The sequence below is a fragment of the Eucyclogobius newberryi genome, unplaced genomic scaffold (genome assembly GCF_026437365.1).
Source record: "Eucyclogobius newberryi isolate DKJ021-1_F unplaced genomic scaffold, fEucNew1.0.hap1 SCAF_11, whole genome shotgun sequence".
NCBI lineage: Eukaryota > Metazoa > Chordata > Actinopteri > Gobiiformes > Gobiidae > Eucyclogobius > Eucyclogobius newberryi.
Window position 1 is genome coordinate 10,978,423 of NW_027315735.1, and position 18,859 is coordinate 10,997,281.

The 18,859-nt window shown below is 52.8% G+C and overlaps 14 non-coding genes across 14 annotated transcripts; 8 read left to right on the forward strand and 6 right to left on the reverse strand.

The window, feature by feature from the left end:
• Positions 1-10,668: 10,668 nt before the first annotated feature.
• trnaw-cca (transfer RNA tryptophan (anticodon CCA)) lies at positions 10,669-10,740 on the forward strand. The gene has a single exon. It is a non-coding gene; the product is annotated as a tRNA-Trp (tRNA).
• Positions 10,741-11,330: 590 nt separating this feature from the next.
• Positions 11,331-11,402, forward strand: trnaw-cca (transfer RNA tryptophan (anticodon CCA)). Its single transcript has one exon. It is a non-coding gene; the product is annotated as a tRNA-Trp (tRNA).
• An 899-nt stretch (positions 11,403-12,301) lies between these two features.
• On the reverse strand, positions 12,302-12,373 carry trnae-uuc (transfer RNA glutamic acid (anticodon UUC)). The gene has a single exon. It is a non-coding gene; the product is annotated as a tRNA-Glu (tRNA).
• A 176-nt stretch (positions 12,374-12,549) lies between these two features.
• Positions 12,550-12,631, forward strand: trnal-aag (transfer RNA leucine (anticodon AAG)). Its single transcript has one exon. It is a non-coding gene; the product is annotated as a tRNA-Leu (tRNA).
• Positions 12,632-13,332: 701 nt separating this feature from the next.
• On the forward strand, positions 13,333-13,404 carry trnaw-cca (transfer RNA tryptophan (anticodon CCA)). Its single transcript has one exon. It is a non-coding gene; the product is annotated as a tRNA-Trp (tRNA).
• A 235-nt stretch (positions 13,405-13,639) lies between these two features.
• trnag-ucc (transfer RNA glycine (anticodon UCC)) lies at positions 13,640-13,711 on the reverse strand. Its single transcript has one exon. It is a non-coding gene; the product is annotated as a tRNA-Gly (tRNA).
• A 593-nt stretch (positions 13,712-14,304) lies between these two features.
• trnae-uuc (transfer RNA glutamic acid (anticodon UUC)) lies at positions 14,305-14,376 on the reverse strand. Its single transcript has one exon. It is a non-coding gene; the product is annotated as a tRNA-Glu (tRNA).
• Positions 14,377-14,552: 176 nt separating this feature from the next.
• On the forward strand, positions 14,553-14,634 carry trnal-aag (transfer RNA leucine (anticodon AAG)). The gene has a single exon. It is a non-coding gene; the product is annotated as a tRNA-Leu (tRNA).
• A 705-nt stretch (positions 14,635-15,339) lies between these two features.
• On the forward strand, positions 15,340-15,411 carry trnaw-cca (transfer RNA tryptophan (anticodon CCA)). The gene has a single exon. It is a non-coding gene; the product is annotated as a tRNA-Trp (tRNA).
• A 235-nt stretch (positions 15,412-15,646) lies between these two features.
• trnag-ucc (transfer RNA glycine (anticodon UCC)) lies at positions 15,647-15,718 on the reverse strand. The gene has a single exon. It is a non-coding gene; the product is annotated as a tRNA-Gly (tRNA).
• Positions 15,719-16,313: 595 nt separating this feature from the next.
• On the reverse strand, positions 16,314-16,385 carry trnae-uuc (transfer RNA glutamic acid (anticodon UUC)). The gene has a single exon. It is a non-coding gene; the product is annotated as a tRNA-Glu (tRNA).
• A 176-nt stretch (positions 16,386-16,561) lies between these two features.
• trnal-aag (transfer RNA leucine (anticodon AAG)) lies at positions 16,562-16,643 on the forward strand. Its single transcript has one exon. It is a non-coding gene; the product is annotated as a tRNA-Leu (tRNA).
• Positions 16,644-17,332: 689 nt separating this feature from the next.
• Positions 17,333-17,404, forward strand: trnaw-cca (transfer RNA tryptophan (anticodon CCA)). Its single transcript has one exon. It is a non-coding gene; the product is annotated as a tRNA-Trp (tRNA).
• Positions 17,405-17,639: 235 nt separating this feature from the next.
• Positions 17,640-17,711, reverse strand: trnag-ucc (transfer RNA glycine (anticodon UCC)). The gene has a single exon. It is a non-coding gene; the product is annotated as a tRNA-Gly (tRNA).
• Positions 17,712-18,859: the final 1,148 nt, after the last annotated feature.

Consider the following 18,859-nt stretch of genomic DNA (forward strand, 5'->3'; position numbering starts at 1 on the left):
AAAGGGCACCCAGCCGGTCTCGAACTCGCGTGAGGCGGAGCAGGGATCATCCACCCCGCACACGGCCAGACTTTGCCCGGCCAGGGAGCACCTTCTGCGGGTCGGAGGCTCCGGGTCGGAGCCCCTGGAGCCTGGAGCCCTCACCGGGCCCCGAACTCGGCTGCCGGAGGCAGTGCAGTGCCTCATGGATAAAAGGGCACCCAGCCGGTCTCGAACTCGCGTGAGGCGGAGCAGGGATCATCCACCCCGCACACGGCCAGACTTTGCCCGGCCAGGGAGCACCTTCTGCGGGTCGGAGGCTCCGGGTCGGAGCCCCTGGAGCCTGGAGCCCTCACCGGGCCCCGAACTCGGCTGCCGGAGGCAGTGCAGTGCCTCATGGATAAAAGGGCACCCAGCCGGTCTCGAACTCGCGTGAGGCGGAGCAGGGATCATCCACCCCGCACACGGCCAGACTTTGCCCGGCCAGGGAGCACCTTCTGCCGGTCGGAGGCTCCGGGTCGGAGCCCCTGGAGCCTGGAGCCCTCACCGGGCCCCGAACTCGGCTGCCGGAGGCAGTGCAGTGCCTCATGGATAAAAGGGCACCCAGCCGGTCTCGAACTCGCGTGAGGCGGAGAAGGGATCATCCACCCCGCACACGGCCAGACTTTGCCCGGCCAGGGAGCACCTTCTGCGGGTCGGAGGCTCCGGGTCGGAGCCCCTGGAGCCTGGAGCCCTCACCGGGCCCCGAACTCGGCTGCCGGAGGCAGTGCAGTGCCTCATGGATAAAAGGGCACCCAGCCGGTCTCGAACTCGCGTGAGGCGGAGCAGGGATCATCCACCCCGCACACGGCCAGACTTTGCCCGGCCAGGGAGCACCTTCTGCGGGTCGGAGGCTCCGGGTCGGAGCCCCTGGAGCCTGGAGCCCTCACCGGGCCCCGAACTCGGCTGCCGGAGGAAGTGCAGTGCCTCATGGATAAAAGGGCACCCAGCCGGTCTCGAACTCGCGTGAGGCGGAGCAGGGATCATCCACCCCGCACACGGCCAGACTTTGCCCGGCCAGGGAGCACCTTCTGCGGGTCGGAGGCTCCGGGTCGGAGCCCCTGGAGCCTGGAGCCCTCACCGGGCCCCGAACTCGGCTGCCGGAGGAAGTGCAGTGCCTCATGGATAAAAGGGCACCCAGCCGGTCTCGAACTCGCGTGAGGCGGAGCAGGGATCATCCACCCCGCACACGGCCAGACTTTGCCCGGCCAGGGAGCACCTTCTGCGGGTCGGAGGCTCCGGGTCGGAGCCCCTGGAGCCTGGAGCCCTCACCGGGCCCCGAACTCGGCTGCCGGAGGAAGTGCAGTGCCTCATGGATAAAAGGGCACCCAGCCGGTCTCGAACTCGCGTGAGGCGGAGCAGGGATCATCCACCCCGCACACGGCCAGACTTTGCCCGGCCAGGGAGCACCTTCTGCGGGTCGGAGGCTCCGGGTCGGAGCCCCTGGAGCCTGGAGCCCTCACCGGGCCCCGAACTCGGCTGCCGGAGGAAGTGCAGTGCCTCATGGATAAAAGGGCACCCAGCCGGTCTCGAACTCGCGTGAGGCGGAGCAGGGATCATCCACCCCGCACACGGCCAGACTTTGCCCGGCCAGGGAGCACCTTCTGCGGGTCGGAGGCTCCGGGTCGGAGCCCCTGGAGCCTGGAGCCCTCACCGGGCCCCGAACTCGGCTGCCGGAGGAAGTGCAGTGCCTCATGGATAAAAGGGCACCCAGCCGGTCTCGAACTCGCGTGAGGCGGAGCAGGGATCATCCACCCCGCACACGGCCAGACTTTGCCCGGCCAGGGAGCACCTTCTGCGGGTCGGAGGCTCCGGGTCGGAGCCCCTGGAGCCTGGAGCCCTCACCGGGCCCCGAACTCGGCTGCCGGAGGAAGTGCAGTGCCTCATGGATAAAAGGGCACCCAGCCGGTCTCGAACTCGCGTGAGGCGGAGCAGGGATCATCCACCCCGCACACGACCAGACTTTGCCCGGGGAAGGGCCACTCTGGCTGGGCATGGCCCCCACTGAGCACCCCCTGGAACCCCTGGAGCCCCCGGAGCACCTCCAGAGCCACCCCCCACTCCTCCAGACTCTGCCCGGGGAAGGGCCACTCTGGCTGGGCATGGCCTCCGCCGAGCACCCCCTGGAGCCCCCGGAGCACCTCCAGAGCCACCCCCCACTCCTCCAGACTCTGCCCGGGGAAGGGACACTCTGGCTGGGCATGGCCTCCACTGAGCACCCCCTGAAGCCCCCGGAGCACCTCCAGAGCCACCCCCCACTCTCCCCAGACTATGCCCGGGGAAGGGACACTCTGGCTGGGCATGGCCTCCACTGAGCACCCCCTGGAGCCCCCGGAGCACCTCCAGAGCCACCCCCCACTCTCCCCAGACTATGCCCGGGGAAGGGCCACTCTGGCTGGTCATGGCCTCCGCCGAGCACCCCCTGGAGCCCCCGGAGCACCTCCAGAGCCACCCCCCACTCCTCCAGACTCTGCCCGGGGAAGGGACACTCTGGCTGGGCATGGCCTCCACTGAGCACCCTCTGGAGCCCCCAGAGCACCTCCAGAGCCACCCCCCACTCTCCCCAGACTATGCCCGGGGAAGGGCCACTCTGGCTGGGCATGGCCTCCGCTGAGCACCCCCTGGAGCCCCCGGAGCACCTCCAGAGCCACCCCCCACTCTCCCCAGACTCACCCCGGGGAAGGGCCACTCTGGCTGGGCATGGCCTCCGCTGAGCACCCCCTGGAACCCCTGGAGCCCCCGGAGCACCTCCAGAGCCACCCCCCACTCCTCCAGACTCTGCCCGGGGAAGGGACACTCTGGCTGGGCATGGCCTCCACTGAGCACCCCCTGGAGCCCCCGGAGCACCTCCAGAGCCACCCCCCACTCTCCCCAGACTATGCCCGGGGAAGGGCCACTCTGGCTGGGCATGGCCTCCGCCGAGCACCCCCTGGAGCCCCCGGAGCACCTCCAGAGCCACCCCCCACTCCTCCAGACTCTGCACGGGGAAGGGCCACTCTGGCTGGGCATGGCCTCCACTGAGCACCCCCTGGAGCCCCCGGAGCACCTCCAGAGCCACCCCCCACTCTCCCCAGACTATGCCCGGGGAAGGGCCACTCTGGCTGGGCATGGCCTCCGCCGAGCACCCCCTGGAACCCCTGGAGCCCCTCCAGAGCCACCCCCCACTCCTCCAGACTCACCCCGGGGAAGGGCCACTCTGGCTGGGCATGGCCTCCGCCGAGCACCCCCCTGGAACCCCTGGAGCCCCTCCAGAGCCACCCCCCACTCCTCCAGACTCACCCCGGGGAAGGGCAACTCTGGCTGGGCATGGCCTCCGCTGAGCACCCCCTGGAACCCCTGGAGCCCCCGGAGCACCTCCAGAGCCACCCCCCACTCCTCCAGACTCTGCCCGGGGAAGGGCCACTCTGGCTGGGCATGGCCTCCACTGAGCACCCCCTGGAGCCCCCGGAGCACCTCCAGAGCCACCCCCCACTCTCCCCAGACTATGCCCGGGGAAGGGCCACTCTGGCTGGGCATGGCCTCCGCTGAGCACCCCCTGGAACCCCTGGAGCCCCCGGAGCACCTCCAGAGCCACCCCCCACTCCTCCAGACTCTGCACGGGGAAGGGCCACTCTGGCTGGGCATGGCCTCCACTGAGCACCCCCTGGAGCCCCCGGAGCACCTCCAGAGCCACCCCGCATTCCCCCAAACTCAGTCTGGGGACGGGCCACTCTTCCCCGGGTTGCAGGCTCTGGGACTCCGGGGATGACCACCGGGGACCAGGCCCTCCCTTCGAACCCGGGGACCCACACTTAAGCACCCCCACACGGGCTACACACCCTTGTTTCAGCCCCCTGGAGGTCCGTGCCCTTGGTACTATACCATGGAAGTCCGTGCCCTTGGTACTCCGACTGGAGTACCAAGGGAACGGCCCAGCACTCACCACAGAGGCTCGCGCCGGCCCCGGCCCACCTTTCGTCCCCGGGTACCCACACTTAAGCACCCCAACACGAGCTACACACCCTTGGTGCAGCCCCCTGGAAGTCCGTGCCCTTGGTACTCTGAGCCACTTTAAAAGATAAAAAGCACCAGGACCCCAAGGCCCTGGCTCCCCTGTCCCCTACACCACACTTGGAGGCAGGGCCCTTGCCCTCCACTGGCTGCCCCCGCGCCCAATGTACTCCATAACCGAAGAAGAGAGGGGGACCCGGAGGCCGGCCTACTAGGGTAACAGGTTTAATTTAGAGCCGGGGCTCTGGACCACAAATGTCAACAACCCCGCAGTGCGCAGGAGCCTTCGAAGCTGGATGAAACCAGAACGGGGCCCTACGATGGCGGTGACCAGCCAGTTGATAGCAAAGTGAGCCCTGGACAGGAGCTGCATTTGACAAACTCAGAGACGAGGAAGGGACCGGAGTCGGACCAAATATATCATCTGGCGCTGTGTCCAGCGTGAGGGTGAGCCAGCGCAAATCAGGACCACAAATGCCAACAACCCCGCAGTGCGCAGGAGCCTTCGAAGCTGGATGAAACCAGAACGGGGCCCTACGATGGCGGTGACCAGCCAGTTGATAGCAAAGTGAGCCCTGGACAGGAGCTGCATTTGACAAACTCAGAGACGAGGAAGGGACCGGAGTCGGACCAAATATATCATCTGGCGCTGTGTCCAGCGTGAGGGTGAGCCAGCGCAAATCAGGACCACAAATGCCAACAACCCCGCAGTGCGCAGGAGCCTTCGAAGCTGGATGAAACCAGAACGGGGCCCTACGATGGCGGTGACCAGCCAGTTGATAGCAAAGTGAGCCCTGGACAGGCGCTGCATTTGACAAACTCAGAGACGAGGAAGGGACCGGAGTCGGACCAAAAATATGCGCCGGCCCTGCCCCCCGCCCCGCGCAGAGCCATCGGACACGTTGAGGCTGAAGGGGACTGGCGCAGAGCCCTTGGGCCCAGGGGCTAAGCGCAGCCATCATCCTTCAAGCCGCGCCTCCTGCTGCGCGGGGGTGAGTGACAATGGGCTCGGACTGTGGTTCCGTCGGACGCGTTGAGGCTGAAGGAGACTGGCGCAGAGCCCCTGTAACAGGGGCTAAGCGCAGCCATCATCCTCCAAGCCGCGCGTCCTTCAGTGCGGGGGTGAGTGACAGTGGGCCTGGACTGTTGTTCCACCGGACGCGTTGAGGCTGAAGGGGACTGGTGCAGAGCCCCTGTGCCAGGGGCTAAGCGCAGCCATCATCCTCCAAGCCGCGCGTCCTTCTGCGCAGGGGTGAGTGACAGTGGACCCGGACTGTGTTCCCACCGGACGCGTTGAGGCTGAAGGGGACTGGCTCAGAGCCCCTGGCACAGGGGCTAAGCACAGCCATCATCCTTCAAGCCGCGCGTCCTTCAGTGCGGGGGTGAGTGACAGAGGGCCTGGACTGTTGTTCCACCGGACGCGTTGAGGCTGAAGGGGACTGGTGCAGAGCCCCTGTGCCAGGGGCTAAGCGCAGCCATCATCCTCCAAGCCGCGCGTCCTTCTGCGCAGGGGTGAGTGACAATGGACCCGGACTGTGTTCCCACCGGACGCGTTGAGGCTGAAGGGGACTGGCTCAGAGCCCCTGGCACAGGGGCTAAGCACAGCCATCATCCTTCAAGCCGCGCGTCCTTCAGTGCGGGGGTGAGTGACAGAGGGCCTGGACTGTTGTTCCACCGGACGCGTTGAGGCTGAAGGGGACTGGTGCAGAGCCCCTGTGCCAGGGGCTAAGCGCAGCCATCATCCTCCAAGCCGCGCGTCCTTCTGCGCAGGGGTGAGTGACAATGGACCCGGACTGTGTTCCCACCGGACGCGTTGAGGCTGAAGGGGACTGGCTCAGAGCCCCTGGCACAGGGGCTAAGCGCAGCCATCATCCTTCAAGCCGCGCGTCCTTCAGTGCGGGTGTGAGTGACGGTCCCATCTCCGGAGACAAGGGGCCAGGCGCGGGGGAAGCCAGTCAGACTGAAGCCCCGCGCCTGGTGGGACCTCTGTCTCGGCCTCGCTTCCAACGTGTCCGGCGTGAGTTTAGCCGGAGCAAACCACAGCCGCAAAATGTAAACAAACCCGCAGTGCGCAGGAGCCTTCGAAGCTGGATAAAACCAGAACGGGGCCCTACGATGGCGGGTCTTGAGTGCCAATAGACCAAGCTCCTTGTCTGGTATACATAGAACCATGATTTGTACCATTTTCATGGTTGATTCACGGATGATCCCTGCTCCGCCTCACGCGAGTTGGACGGCTGGGTGCCTTTTATCCATGAGGCACTGCACTGCCTCCGGCAGCCGAGTTCGGGGCCCGGTGAGGGCTCCAGGCTCCAGGGGCTCCGACCCGGAGCCTCCGACCCGCAGAAGGTGCTCCCTGGCCGGGCAAAGTCTGGCCGTATGCGGGGTGGATGGCCCTGGGTCTGGGCGGCGCTAAGATCACGGAGCGGGTCACCTCCGCGTACAGCCCGTGGTCAGCGTGACACCGTGCTCTGCCCCGAGCAATCAGAGCAAACAGGAAGCTCGGGAGTCTGGTAAAATCAAGCCGAAAATAGACCCTCTCATGCCGGGTCTGAGCGGCGCTTAGAGCCCGGAGGAGCGCGGAGCGCGGGGCTCCATTCAGAGCCTCCGTGATCCGCCTTACAACCAGCTCTCACCTCCGCGTACAGCCCGTGGTCAGCGTGACACCGTGCTCTGCCCCGAGCAATCAGAGCAAACAGGAAGCTTCTGGAAGTGCCCGGGAGTCTGGTAAAATCAAGCCGAAAATAGACCCTCTCATGCCGGGTCTGAGCGGCACTTAGAGCCCGGAGGAGCGCGGAGCGCGGGGCTCCATTCAGAGGCTCCGTGATCCGACGCTCACCTCCGCACCTCCGAACCATGACTTGACATTACGGCTGTGAAGGAGCCTTGGAAGCTGGATAAAACCAGAACGGGGCCCATCGATCGCGGTTCTCGTGTGCCCGTCAAACGAGCTCCTTGCCCGGTATCCGCACAACCAGGAAATGTACCTGTTTCGATTGCGAAAAACGTCATTCTCAAAAACCGCCCGCCCCTCCCTCCCAGCATTACCATTTTGCACATTCCGCGTGAGAGCAGCGTAAGAATTTCTCGGGAGCAGCGTGATTTAGCCCGGGAATTTTGAGCTGAACGCTTATTCCCACGAGCCCAAAAAACGACTAAGTCCAACGGTATATAGTGTACTATTGCCGAAAAACGACAGAGTCGCTCTGGTATAGTGTACTATTGCCGAAAAATGACAGAGTCTTTTCAGGTATAGTGTACTATTTCGGTTTTTACTCTAAGTCCCTCAGGGGCATATGGTGCTATACTATGATGGTCAGATCACCTCCAGGCCCCAGGGGAGTGCTTTTCTGGGGGCAAACAGTGCACTGATGATGGGGGATTATTTCATTTTGCTCATTTTGGTGTTTTTTCACATTTTAACCCATTTTCACCCCATTTGCTCACAACTTCATACTACGGCCCGGAAAAACGACAGAGTCCCTCGGGTATAGTGTACTATTGCAGAAAAACGACAGAGTCTTTTCAGGCATAGTGTACTATTTCGGTTTTTACTCTAAGTCCCTCAGGGGCATATGGTGCTATACTCTGATGGTCAGATCACCTCCAGGCCCCATTGGAGTTCTTTTCTGGGGGCAAACAGTGCACTGATGATGGGGGATTATTTAATTTTGCTCATTTTGGTGTTTTTTCACATTTTAACCCATTTTCACCCCTTTTGCTCACAACTTCATACTACGGCCCGGAAAAACGACAGAGTCCCTCGGGTATAGTGTACTATTGCCGAAAAACGACAGAGTCCCTCGGGTATAGTGTACTATTGCCGAAAAACGACAGAGTCCCTCGGGTATAGTGTACTATTGCCGAAAAACGACAGAGTCCCTCGGGTATAGTGTACTATTGCCGAAAAACGACAGAGTCCCTCGGGTATAGTGTACTATTGCCGAAAAACGACAGAGTCCCTCGGGTATAGTGTACTATTGCCGAAAAACGACAGAGTCCCTCGGGTATAGTGTACTATTGCCGAAAAACGACAGAGTCCCTCGGGTATAGTGTACTATTGCCGAAAAACGACAGAGTCCCTCGGGTATAGTGTACTATTGGCTGGAAGCTCGGTTTTTTTTCTAAGACCAGCAGGGGTATGTGGTACTATATTCTGGTGGTCAGATCACCTCCAGGCCCCAGGGGAGTGCTTTTCTGGGGGCAAACTGTGCACTGATGATGGGGGATTATTTCATTTTGCTCATTTTGGTGTTTTTTCACATTTTAACCCATTTTCACCCCTTTTGCTCACATCTTCAAACTCGGGCCCTGATTACAAGTTCTGACCAAATGATGACAAACACGGTATTTATTATGTATTTTTTTCATTTTTTTATTTTTCCAACTTATACATCCATCATTGGTGCCAGGCAGGTTGTGGAGAAAGCAGTGAAGAAAGGAGAGAGCCATCACAGAAAAGATGTCCATCCAGGGTCAAGGTACCCTGCACTTTTACATATCCAAATGACAGCATTTCAAGTTTTTTAGCGTATGGTATCTCTCGTTGCATGGAACCGCACAGAGGCCAACGCCACACTGACGGCACCTGTACTTTGTTTGCCGCCTGCCTTTGGTACGAGAGCGGTCAGAGCACACGGCGCAGTCTGGACGTCCCTCTGCTTGACAAAGCCAATGACGCTCTGTGAGTCTCTGTGGCATTTCACCCTCCGGTCTTGAGCGCCTTTCTTGTTTTTTGGAGTGATCAGCCAGTAATGCATCAATAATGTTCTGAATGTAAACCTTTAAAGGTTTGTGTGGGCCTGGAGTGGATTTGGTGTATATGATGTGTGAGTTGACAATACTTATGCTTATAATGGCATTGAATATGCGATGATACCATTTCCGGGACCTGTGTGGAAAGAGGTATGTCTTCATCCTCTGGTCAGCAGTGTCCACTCCACCCATGTAGGCGTTGTACTGGTCGACACATACAGGTCTTTTGATGTCACGGAAGCCAGTGTCATCTGTCTTGGATCGGATCCTCCTCTGAACACAATCATTTCCATGGACTGTGGACAACATGGTGAGACGTTTAGTATCGTGCCAAGCACAAGCCAGGAGTTTTCCCTTTCTGCAAAAAACTGGGTCATCTCCTTTTTTCAGCTGTAAGACACTTTTACCAAGGCATTTTGGCATCCCCAACCTGGTAATCCTTACCGTCCCACACAGTCCAGTTTCCAAATCTGCTAATTCATTTGCAATTACAGGCGAGGTATAGTAACTGTCCATGTAAATCTCGTGTCCTTTGCCCGTAAAGGGAGAAACCAACTCACGGACAACTGCGTGTGTTGCACTGATGTTGCTTGCATTATTTTTGTACTGTCCAGTGTGCATTGACCAGCGCAAAACATACCCTGAACAGCTTTCACTCAGGGCATACACTCTATAGCCATATTTGTCAGGTTTATTCGGAGAGTAACATTTTAGTGAAGATCTCCCCTTGAAAGCTATTGTCATTTCATCTAAAGAAAGCTCCTTGATTGGACTGTAAACTGCTGCAAATTTGGGAATAATCAAATCTATTATTGGGCGGACTTTGAACAGTTTATCGTGCCCGGGCTCGCCTGTTCTCACATAATCATTATTGTTGACAAAATGAAAGAACGAAAGAATGATTTCAAATCTGTTTCTTGACATTACATTTCCAAATCCAGGCGTTTGTGTAAGCCAAAATGTTCCCCAGTAATCCTCGATTTCAGGTTTCTCAACAAGGCCCATGGAGAGATGCAAAGCGAAGAAAGCTTTCATTTCGGTGACTGATACATCATACCACTCAAGAAATCTTGAATGTGGCTTCAGAATCATAGGTGCCATACACTGATGTGCATATCTATTTGTCTCATCAGTAATGAAAGTCCAAAACTGATCGGTCAGAAAGAGTGACAGAATATCAAATGGATTAGCATCCGTCAGATCCATCTCTCCTGTGTAGCCAACTGGGTCTTCAAAAGGTTTGATCCATGCCTCAAATACCTCGACCTCTCTCAGCATGTCCCAGCTCTCATCCACCGGGCAAGTTTTACTGCAGCCACTGGTTCCACTGGTTCCTCGCCTCCGTCTGTCCTTTGCACCTGTCCGTTGTTTCGAAGTCCCTTCATCTCCACTTGGAAATCCATCGTCACTCTCGGGGAGATAATACCCTTCAGAGTCAGAATCTGCTGTAAATTGCATGCCACGTGTACTTCCTCCAGCCATTTTTTTCCTTACCGGATCTGCCCTGGATCATACCTGGCTAATAAAGGGAAGTTGCACCGAAACGACCAATGACTGAAGTGATTCATTTTCTACTATTATTTCATTAATTTCCTTGTACGGTAAAGTTGCATTTCTGCGACTTTGGCGCTTAAAGGGTTAGATCTACGTGGGGAGACCCCAAAATAACTCTTTGGCCTCATTAGTCATCCCTGTCAAGGCGTTGCTGAATAATCTGATGTGTTATAAACATCGTGAACTTAGGCTAAAATGCTATGTTGCACCTTACCACCGAAGTACGCTTGTAGTTTGGGAATTTTGTTCACTGACAATTGCCAGAAAACCTTTTTGATTTTGAAAATAGAGCTTATTTGAGCATTTCCTTTACATCGACACACAGCGCCATAGGACCGGACGACTCGGGCTGACTCTGTGGCGCAACGGTAGCGCGTCTGACTCCAGATCAGAAGGTTGCGTGTTCAAATCACGTCAGGGTCATGTACTTTATTGATTCTTGTTATAGTGGGTGACCAGCATTCACTCATTCATGTTTTGGGGCTGTTTCATACCTGTCACTCCGCAATGATGCGACCTGCCAAGAGGATTAGTTCAAATGCACGTCATTTGCATTGGCCTCTAATACTCAACTGTTTGACAGTTTGGCCATTGCCCTCTGAGAGCTTTAGTTGTGAATGAAACGATCGATTGATCGATCGCTCGAAAGAAAGAAATCAAAAGCCATAGGCTTAAAAATGGGGCACTGGCAAAGTAAACAAAATCCCATCACACACTTGAGCAGAAGAAGCCATTACTCTCGGGATTTAAATCTACGTGGGGAGACCCCAAAATAACTCTTTGGCCTCATTAGTCATCCCTGTCAAGGCGTTGCTGAATAATCTGATGTGTTATAAACATCGTGAACTTAGGCTAAAATGCTATGTTGCACCTTACCACCGAAGTACGCTTGTAGTTTGGGAATTTTGTTCACTGACAATTGCCAGAAAACCTTTTTGATTTTGAAAATAGAGCTTATTTGAGCGTTTCCTCTACAACGACACACAGCGCCATAGGACCGGACTACTCGGGCTGACTCTGTGGCGCAACGGTAGCGCGTCTGACTCCAGATCAGAAGGTTGCGTGTTCAAATCACGTCAGGGTCATGTACTTTATTGATTCTTGTTATAGTGGGTGACCAGCATTCACTCATTCATGTTTTGGGGCTGTTTCATACCTGTCACTCCGCAATAATGCGACCTGCCAAGAGGATTAGTTCAAATGCACGTCATTTGCATTGGCCTCTAATACTCAACTGTTTGACAGTTTGGCCATTGCCCTCTGAGAGCTTTAGTTGTGAATGAAACAGCATATACACAAGTATAAATCAAATGTAAAGCATGCGATGGCCGGGATTCGAACCCAGGTCAATTGCTTGGAAGTCAGCTATGCTTACCACTATACCACCATCGCAAAGACTCACTTGCTTGCAGTGCCGTGTCGCAAATCGGCGCCTGTAATTGATATCTAAAGTTCCATGCACACGGAACATGGTTTGAGAATCATTATAGAAACGTGTTTTTTTGCACAGTTTCGCTGGTCGCATTTCTTGTCCGATTTGCATCATTCAGGGGTCCGTCCGCCCCCCCCCTCGTGTGATTCTTGCTGTTGCTTTTGGTATTCCGGCGTGTATTTTTCTCCGGATTTTTGGTCAAAGTTGCAATTTTTCCTATATTTTAGAGTGGCGGGATTTCAGTTACACTTCCAGAGTTTGCGCATGAAGTCTTTGTTGTTGTGTTACTTTTAATGGCGGGTGGCCGCCAACTGAAAAGGTGCATTTACCGCCACCTACTGTATTTGTACGTCTTCAAAGTATGTGTTTTTTACGCTATACCGTATTTAAAAAAAAAACAAATAAAAGAAGGGAGAGTGACAAATAAAAACAAAGAGAGAGGAGGGAGAGCTAGAGAAAGGACTTTGAAGGTCTGAAGGACGGGTCGAACGAACGCAGATAATAAATTACCCTCATGAGGGATTAGTAAAAAGGAAGCTTACCACAAAGACTTTCCCATACCGGGAGTTGAACCCGGGCCACCTGGGTGAAAACCAGGAATCCTAACCGCTAGACCATATGGGAAACAATTGCTGGTTCTATTGGTCGATTTACTGAGCCACTTCCGTGATTATGTGTTTCGTACTTCTGAGGGCAATCGTGGTCTCTTACAAGCAGCGTCATCAGATCCACGTTGCAAAGATCACATACACTGCTTGGTTAGAACCGGTCAAGTTGATGAGGCTTTCAACAGTGCAACAGGTAGCGTGGCCGAGTGGTCCAAGACGCTGGATTAAGGCTCCAGTCTCTTCGGAGGCGTGGGTTCAAATCCCACCGCTGCCAGTTCTCACGCCAAGCGTCGAGAGCAAGGAAGTTAGCAGGCTGTGTGATGTCTTCCGTTTGAGTTTAGCTATCATGAAATGTATTTTCTAAATTTGGCCCTGGTCATAAACCAACCAGGGATTCTTTACTTCCTCCAAATGGCCTGCCAGCAGGGGCCCGTACGGGAACAACATAAACCACGTTGTTGGCAGGATCCGAAACCTAGGAGTAGTTTTGAGGCCCAAGCGCATAGTTGTAAAGTTCAGAGGGATGGCAATGTCAATCAAGAGTCTGCAGTTGAATACTTATTTACTTTGCAAAGATCGATCGATCGATCGATTGATCGATCGCTCGAAAGAAAGAAATCAAAAGCCATAGGCTTAAAAATGGGGCACTGGCAAAGTAAACAAAATCCCATCACACACTTGAGCAGAAGAAGCCATTACTCTCGGGATTTAAATCTACGTGGGGAGACCCCAAAATAACTCTTTGGCCTCATTAGTCATCCCTGTCAAGGCGTTGCTGAATAATCTGATGTGTTATAAACATCGTGAACTTAGGCTAAAATGCTATGTTGCACCTTACCACCGAAGTACGCTTGTAGTTTGGGAATTTTGTTCACTGACAATTGCCAGAAAACCTTTTTGATTTTGAAAATAGAGCTTATTTGAGCATTTCCTCTACATCGACAGACAGCGCCATAGGACCGGACTACTCGGGCTGACTCTGTGGCGCAACGGTAGCGCGTCTGACTCCAGATCAGAAGGTTGCGTGTTCAAATCACGTCAGGGTCATGTACTTTATTGATTCTTGTTATAGTGGGTGACCAGCATTCACTCATTCATGTTTTGGGGCTGTTTCATACCTGTCACTCCGCAATGATGCGACCTGCCAAGAGGATTAGTTCAAATGCACGTCATTTGCATTGGCCTCTAATACTCAACTGTTTGACAGTTTGGCCATTGCCCTCTGAGAGCTTTAGTTGTGAATGAAACAGCATATACACAAGTATAAATCAAATGTAAAGCATGCGACGGCCGGGAATCGAACCCAGGTCAATTGCTTGGAAGGCAGCTATGCTTACCACTATACCACCATCGCAAAGACTCATGCGCCTGCAGTGCCGTGTCGCAAATCGGCGCCTGTAATTGATATCTAAAGTTCCATGCACACGGAACATGGTTTGAGAATCATTATAGAAACGTGTTTTTTTGCACAGTTTCGCTGGTCGCATTTCTTGTCCGATTTGCATCATTCAGGGGTCCGTCCGCGCCCCCCCCTCGTGTGATTCTTGCTGTTGCTTTTGGTATTCCGGCGTGTATTTTTCTCCGGAATTTTGGTCAAAGTTGCAATTTTTCCTATATTTTAGAGTGGCGGGATTTCAGTTACACTTCCAGAGTTTGCGCATGAAGTCTTTGTTGTTGTGTTACTTTTAATGGCGGGTGGCCGCCAACTGAAAAGGTGCATTTACCGCCACCTACTGTATTTGTACGTCTTCAAAGTATGTGTTTTTTACGCTATACCGTATTTTAAAAAAAAACAAATAAAAGAAGGGAGAGTGACAAATAAAAACAAAGAGAGAGGAGGGAGAGCTAGAGAAAGGACTTTGAAGGTCTGAAGGACGGGTCGAACGAACGCAGATAATAAATTACCCTCATGAGGGATTAATAAAAAGGAAGCTTACCACAAAGACTTTCCCATACCGGGAGTTGAACCCGGGCCACCTGGGTGAAAACCAGGAATCCTAACCGCTAGACCATATGGGAAACAATTGCTGGTTCTATTGGTCGATTTACCGAGCCACTTCCGTGATTATGTGTTTCGTACTTCTGAGGGCAATCGTGGTCTCTTACAAGCAGCGTCATCAGATCCACGTTGCAAAGATCACATACACTGCTTGGTTAGAATCGGTCAAACTGATGAGGCCTTCAACAGTGCAACAGGTAGCGTGGCCGAGTGGTCTAAGGCGCTGGATTAAGGCTCCAGTCTCTTCGGAGGCGTGGGTTCAAATCCCACCGCTGCCAGTTCTCACGCCAAGCGTCGAGAGCAAGGAAGTTAGCAGGCTGTGTGATGTCTTCTGTTTGAGTTTAGCTATCATGAAATATATTTTCTAAATTTGGCCCTGGTCATAAACCAACCAGGGATTCTTTACTTCCTCCAAATGGCCTGCCAGCAGGGGCCCGTACGGGAACAACATAAACCACGTTGTTGGCAGGATCCGAAACCTAGGAGTAGTTTTGAGGCCCAAGCGCATAGTTGTAAAGTTCAGAGGGATGGCAATGTCAATCAAGAGTCTGCAGTTGAATACTTATTTACTTTGCAAAGATCGATCGATCGATTGATCGATCGCTCGATCGCTCGAAAGAAAGAAATCAAAAGCCATAGGCTTAAAAATGGGGCACTGGCAAAGTAAACAAAATCCCATCACACACTTGAGCAGAAGAAGCCATTACTCTCGGGATTTAAATCTACGTGGGGAGACCCCAAAATAACTCTTTGGCCTCATTAGTCATCCCTGTCAAGGCGTTGCTGAATAATCTGATGTGTTATAAACATCGTGAACTTAGGCTAAAATGCTATGTTGCACCTTACCACCGAAGTACGCTTGTAGTTTGGGAATTTTGTTCACTGACAATTGCCAGAAAACCTTTTTGATTTTGAAAATAGAGCTTATTTGAGCATTTCCTTTACATCGACACACAGTGCCATAGGACCGGACTACTCGGGCTGACTCTGTGGCGCAACGGTAGCGCGTCTGACTCCAGATCAGAAGGTTGCGTGTTCAAATCACGTCAGGGTCATGTACTTTATTGATTCTTGTTATAGTGGGTGACCAGCATTCACTCATTCATGTTTTGGGGCTGTTTCATACCTGTCACTCCGCAATGATGCGACCTGCCAAGAGGATTAGTTCAAATGCACGTCATTTGCATTGGCCTCTAATACTCAACTGTTTGACAGTTTGGCCATTGCCCTCTGAGAGCTTTAGTTGTGAATGAAACAGCATATACACAAGTATAAATCAAATGTAAAGCATGCGACGGCCGGGAATCGAACCCAGGTCAATTGCTTGGAAGGCAGCTATGCTTACCACTATACCACCATCGCAAAGACTCATGCGCCTGCAGTGCCGTGTCGCAAATCGGCGCCTGTAATTGATATCTAAAGTTCCATGCACACGGAACATGGTTTGAGAATCATTATAGAAACGTGTTTTTTTGCACAGTTTCGCTGGTCGCATTTCTTGTCCGATTTGCATCATTCAGGGGTCCGTCCGCCCCCCCCCCCCTCGTGTGATTCTTGCTGTTGCTTTTGGTATTCCGGCGTGTATTTTTCTCCGGAATTTTGGTCAAAGTTGCAATTTTTCCTATATTTTAGAGTGGCGGGATTTCAGTTACACTTCCAGAGTTTGCGCATGAAGTCTTTGTTGTTGTGTTACTTTTAATGGCGGGTGGCCGCCAACTGAAAAGGTGCATTTACCGCCACCTACTGTATTTGTACGTCTTCAAAGTATGTGTTTTTTACGCTATACCGTATTTAAAAAAAAAACAAATAAAAGAAGGGAGAGTGACAAATAAAAACAAAGAGAGAGGAGGGAGAGCTAGAGAAAGGACTTTGAAGGTCTGAAGGACGGGTCGAACGAACGCAGATAATAAATTACCCTCATGAGGGATTAATAAAAAGGAAGCTTACCACAAAGACTTTCCCATACCGGGAGTTAAACCCGGGCCACCTGGGTGAAAACCAGGAATCCTAACCGCTAGACCATATGGGAAACAATTGCTGGTTCTATTGGTCGATTTACCGAGCCACTTCCGTGATTATGTGTTTCGTACTTCTGAGGGCAATCGTGGTCTCTTACAAGCAGCGTCATCAGATCCACGTTGCAAAGATCACATACACTGCTTGGTTAGAACCGGTCAAGCTGATGAGGCTTTCAACAGTGCAACAGGTAGCGTGGCCGAGTGGTCTAAGGTGCTGGATTAAGGCTCCAGTCTCTTCGGAGGCGTGGGTTCAAATCCCACCGCTGCCAGTTCTCACGCCAAGCGTCGAGAGCAAGGAAGTTAGCAGGCTGTGTGATGTCTTCCGTTTGAGTTTAGCTATCATGAAATATATTTTCTAAATTTGGCCCTGGTCATAAACCAACCAGGGATTCTTTACTTCCTCCAAATGGCCTGCCAGCAGGGGCCCGTACGGGAACAACATAAACCACGTTGTTGGCAGGATCCGAAACCTAGGAGTAGTTTTGAGGCCCAAGCGCATAGTTGTAAAGTTCAGAGGGATGGCAATGTCAATCAAGAGTCTGCAGTTGAATACTTATTTACTTTGCAAAGATCGATCGCTCGATCGCTCGAAAGAAAGAAATCAAAAGCCATAGGCTTAAAAATGGGGCACTGGCAAAGTAAACAAAATCCCATCACACACTTGAGCAGAAGAAGCCATTACTCTCGGGATTTAAATCTACGTGGGGAGACCCCAAAATAACTCTTTGGCCTCATTAGTCATCCCTGTCAAGGCGTTGCTGAATAATCTGATGTGTTATAAACATCGTGAACTTAGGCTAAAATGCTATGTTGCACCTTACCACCGAAGTACGCTTGTAGTTTGGGAATTTTGTTCACTGACAATTGCCAGAAAACCTTTTTGATTTTGAAAATAGAGCTTATTTGAGCATTTCCTCTACATCGACACAGAGCGCCATAGGACCAGACTACTCGGGCTGACTCTGTGGCGCAACGGTAGCGCGTCTGACTCCAGATCAGAAGGTTGCGTGTTCAAATCACGTCAGGGTCATGTACTTTATTGATTCTTGTTATAGTGGGTGACCAGCATTCACTCATTCATGTTTTAGGGCTGTTTCATACCTGTCACTCCGCAATGATGCGACCTGCCAAGAGGATTAGTTCAAATGCACGTCATTTGCATTGGCCTCTAATACTCAACTGTTTGACAGTTTGGCCATTGCCCTCTGAGAGCTTTAGTTGTGAATGAAACGGCATATACACAAGTATAAATCAAAAGTAAAGCATGCGATGGCCGGGAATCAAACCCGGGTCAACTGCTTGGAAGGCAGCTATGCTTACCACTATACAACCATCGCAAAGACTCACATGCTTGCAGTGCCGTGTCGCAAATCGGCACCTGTAATTGATATCTAAAGTTCCATGCACACGGAACATGGTTTGAGAATCATTATAGAAACGTGTTTTTTTGCACAGTTTCGCTGGTCGCATTTCTTGTCCGATTTGCATCATTCAGGGGTCCGTCCGCCCCCCCCCCCCTCGTGTGATTCTTGCTGTTGCTTTTGGTATTCCGGCGTGTATTTTTCTCCGGATTTTTGGTCAAAGTTGCAATTTTTCCTATATTTTAGAGTGGCGGGATTTCAGTTACACTTCCAGAGTTTGCGCATGAAGTCTTTGTTGTTGTGTTACTTTTAATGGCGGGTGGCCGCCAACTGAAAAGGTGCATTTACCGCCACCTACTGTATTTGTACGTCTTCAAAGTATGTGTTTTTTACGCTATACCGTATTTAAAAAAAAAAACAAATAAAAGAAGGGAGAGTGACAAATAAAAACAAAGAGAGAGGAGGGAGAGCTAGAGAAAGGACTTTGAAGGTCTGAAGGACGGGTCGAACGCCAAGCGTCGAGAGCAAGGAAGTTAGCAGGCTGTGTGATGTCTTCCGTTTGAGTTTAGCTATCATGAAATATATTTTCTAAATTTGGCCCTGGTCATAAACCAACCAGGGATTCTTTACTTCCTCCAAATGGCCTGCCAGCAGGGGCCCGTACGGGAACAACATAAACCACGTTGTTGGCAGGATCCGAAACCTAGGAGTAGTTTTGAGGCCCAAGCGCATAGTTGTAAAGTTCAGAGGGATGGCAATGTCAATCAAGAGTCTGCAGTTGAATACTTATTTACTTTGCAAAGATCGATTGATCGATTGATCGATCGCTCGAAAGAAAGAAATCAAAAGCCATAGGCTTAAAAATGGGGCACTGGCAAAGTAAACAAAATCCCATCACACACTTGAGCAGAAGAAGCCATTACTCTCGGCATTTAAATCTACGTGGGGAGACCCCAAAATAACTCTTTGGCCTCATTAGTCATCCCTGTCAAGGCGTTGCTGAATAATCTGATGTGTTATAAACATCGTGAACTTAGGCTAAAATGCTATGTTGCACCTTACCACCGAAGTACGCTTGTAGTTTGGGAATTTTGTTCACTGACAATTGCCAGAAAACCTTTTTG